The sequence below is a fragment of the Sinohyriopsis cumingii genome, unplaced genomic scaffold, assembly GCF_028554795.1.
Source record: "Sinohyriopsis cumingii isolate HCF-2022 unplaced genomic scaffold, ASM2855479v2 utg001768l, whole genome shotgun sequence".
Lineage (NCBI taxonomy): Eukaryota > Metazoa > Mollusca > Bivalvia > Unionida > Unionidae > Sinohyriopsis > Sinohyriopsis cumingii.
Genome location: NW_028316046.1, coordinates 127,986 through 132,355, shown reverse-complemented (window position 1 = coordinate 132,355; position 4,370 = coordinate 127,986).

The window sequence follows — 4,370 nt, the reverse complement described above, 5'->3', positions numbered from 1 at the left end:
TCTCAAGGTTAACATCACAAACCTAATCTGGGTAGCATCCAAAAAAGGTTTATACACCGTTGCCCAAGACAGACCAAAACTAGCATTGACATTTCAACTGGTTTGTATATTAATGACGGTAAGGTGGATAGTATAGAGAATATTCTGCTCATACCACAGTTTCCGTATTATACATCTCATTATGAATAAGTGTAACGAGTGTATGAAAAGAAAATCATGCTGGTCACTACCATGTAACCGTCTTATTTGACTGATTAAGAATAGGAAATATTACTGGTCGTTACAAGGCCCCATCTTATTTGTGTCCTTATAAATAATTACAATGAAAGTATCAAATGGAACAAATGCTGGTCATTAAACGGTTCCCTTCTTGTACATGTAACTATGAATAAGTGTCATGAATGTATGAAATGGAACTGATGATGGGCATTAAATGGTCCCCGTCTTATTTTGTCTTCTTATAACTAACTGAATGAATGTATAAAAAAAAAAAAGGAAATCATGGTGGTCATTTCAAGGTTTCCGTCTTAACTGACTCAATAGCTTACAAATAAGGTTTAATTCTCTTTTTTCCTTCCGTATATTTGAAAATTTACAATCGGGGATATATATGGATACATATTTGTATCACGCACTGTACTCAACATTTTTTGAGCCGATAGTGATAACCCCCCCCCCCCCAAAAAAAGCTAACTGGTGACCCCAGGAGTTAAGTTGTTGTATTTTATGTGTGAAATCAGATGTGGGTGTTTCACTGACAGGGCAGTTAAATCGTTTTTCCACGTGGTTGTTTACCATGACAAAACCATCCCACCTGTAAACATTGCCATTTTTACAAGCACAAAATCTAAAGGAACAAAGATGAACGGTTTGAGCTGACTGTTACAAGCTTAAAGCAGTATATTAAAATTAGAACGTAAATATACTAAGGTCCATTAAGGGCTGGAGAAACTCGCGCTCAGTTTGAACACACGCATACAAATATGTGTTTTTATTTCTTCCTTTAGAAGATTAAAATCAACATAGACAAAATGTACATATATGAGAATCAGTAGGACGTGACGTGTACGTTTATGTATAGACATATAAATATATACATACATAGACATATACATCTATACAGATATAGTTATATAAATCTCTCTATATTTATATAGACATATGAATCATATATAGACATACAAATATATACCTATATAGACATACAATTATATACATATATCAACGAGAAAAGGCTATGCATTGCCTTTTTTGCGTGTCTGATTGGCCTGATCTCTCCTGATTCGTTTCTGTTTAAACATTAAAATGTTCATTACTATATGAGCACTAGCGATTGACGTGCCAAGATTCCATGGAATCTCATGCGATACACGACCACAATTACAACATAATTCCAATATGAATTTATATGAATTTAGATGAATTGATAATGGATATGATAAGAATTGATATATACATTAAATATGAAATGCCCTACTCGAATTAGCATTCATTTTATTGTGTAGGTACACTTGGAGTTTATGAAATTGTAATAGATGCAGGACTGGAAAAGAGGCATATGTCTTTAGCTGGTAGACCAACTGTTTATCTATATTGGATGTTGAAGCTGATTGGCCTAGACTATGACGTTGACGTAAATCTAATGAAACTAATGCATACTGTTTATATCTTTATTAACCTTTCGTGGAATGAAATTATTTTTGAAATAAACCGATGATATAATATATGCACAGGTACTTCATGAGAACAGTCTTCTGACATTAAAGGAGACTAGAAATCAAAATTTTCCTTCTACGTATGTAATTCTCTACAGATTTTAATTCGACTGTCATGTTTATAAATTAAATACCGTAAGCGGGTAGTGATTTTATTGCATGGAAGATACCACGATTCCGTAAATTGCCGAGTTTTTCCGAGTTTTAATGAGACGACAGATCACGTGGTACCGTGACGCAATACTAGCCAGTCCTCGAATACAAACATAAACATTGGCGAGCGAGGCAGACGGAAGGAGACCATTTTGGGTTGCACATTCAAAACTTGAATCTGCAGTCTGATATAATAGTTTATGTACTGTACTGGTCAGTGCTAAAAGATTTCTTTTAGGCACAGGCACCGGGCTGGTGACTTAAATAAACTCAAGCCCTGACTGAAATTCCACAAGCCCGGACAGTTCATACCTGTCAACTCTCAAGCCGGGGGAAAAACCTCCTGATTTTGGGGGTATTTCCTCATCTACATCCCGATCTCGTAATATCTCTAAATTTTTCGCAGCGAAGTCCCGATTATTACATTATGTCTGTCAATTTTCATTTGTCAGAAGGAAAAAAACCCAACCCCAAACCATTTATAAATAGATATAACGTATACAATCCACAGTCTAAACTGCCACACTGCAGACACCGTAGTGATATAACTGAAAAATTGTTAAAGCTACGTTAAAATTCAAATCACACGCACACACGTCTAAATCCGGCACTGGACGAAATAATTAATATCACACAACAGTTGTTTTTTTTTTCTTCTTCAGTAAATAGAACGTGAAAATTAAACATTATTCAAGTAAATTTCAGATGTTTTTTATACAACTACAACAGTACTATAGTATAAAAAAATTAAAAGAATAAAATTGTCACCAATTAGCTTAAATGAATGATCACTGTGAAATTTTCTCTGCAAACAAAATCGCATCTCCATTTCCGCCAAAGAAACTCGGCCAGTTAACACCTGACATTCCTCTACCGTATATGTAAAGTTTAATTACCATGATTAAATTACAAGGAATAAAACAAAATATACCATGCAGTATTAGTACTAATATTAGTACCCTTACTCGTACCTCGTGGACAGGGTACTAACATGAGCATATACGTGTTAATGGTGCAAGCCGGGTGTGAATCACACCCGGCGCTCTTTTAGCCTAATAATAACACTTTAAACACATTCCTTGCATATAATCCAATAAATAGAGTAGTCCTCTTATTTAATACCGGAAGTATCGAAAATCATTGTAGAAAAAGTTGTAAAATCTCGTTTACTTTTTTCAGCCGATATTTTCGTTTAGATCGTCCGCCATGTTATTTCAAATAATGATTACTTCCGTTCTCAGCCTCGTCTGTTTGTGTGCCATATTAGGACATTGACGCCTTATTTGGAAATGTAAACAAATCGTAGTAAAAATTTGGCGCCGTTTGGGTCAGAAAATCTGCGCATTAAAAGTAAATACGGTTTATCGGCAACTTTGAAATTCAACCAAGAAGCGATTATTCGCACTTGATTGATAATAATGTAGCGTAAAATATCCAAAATATGTTCTGGCAAGCCTTACGTAGAAAAGGGGTCACGGCGAGAGTCTCGCGTTGTCTGTCATGGTGGACAGGATAAGGTTAGAGTAACCATACCAATTTATTTTATCGTGTAAGGGCTTAATAAAGTCAAAATAAGCCAAACTTCTTTCACAACATGATTATACTTATGTAGTTGATTTCTACACTGTTTGTTTTTCTGACTTTAGTGATGATTTTTTTTGCTCCATTACATGATATGGGATCAGTTCGTAGCCTCAACCACAACAAATCAAGTTGAGGCTACGACATCGTAGCTAATGCAGTATATGTGGCCTTTAAGAACTAATTCTAAATAAATATTTTGTTCAGCAAACAGTGTGTTACATGCATTAAGACTTAAACCTGAAGTCCATGGCATTGTAAGTAACAACAAAATAGGCATCGTTTATTTTGGCAATCAATTGCTGGTGCTTACACATACACACACTGTCGAACATCGTTTCTTTGAAGTATGTCCGAATGGCAGTCCTTTTCACAAGATCATTGCAAGGATAAGGAGTATGTTCATTAGTCCCACCGGCTTTATTGTTTGCGTACTTAAATCAAAACTTTAGCTATTTTGCAATTTAGCCAGAGCTGACCAGAATATGCAAAATGGGCTTGTGCTGGGGGAATAATAAGGCGTATCACATGGAGAAAAGGTACGTCCCATGGGCGCTTGCACATTGGGGCAAGGGGTTGAGGGTTGGGTCAATAGTCCCCCCTCCCCAGTTTCTATTGTCAGGCATTTAATGTGAAACTTTGACCTCTTTTCTTTTAATCGCTGCTATTTAAACTGCCCAAGGAATAGTTTTATATCAGCTCCAATCATTGCAGATTACCGTTTATACATACTACACGTATACAATGACTCTTTTTCTAAATTTGTAATGTTTATAAGATTACTGAAAATTGTGTTTTCTCGAAACACAACAGGTTTAGAATGTTATTTTTGACAAAGCCTCCATTTAATTAAAATCAAATCTAAATTTCACCTTGGACAGTAGCGATTTGATTTAGATTGTGCCGTGTTAAGGCATGTAT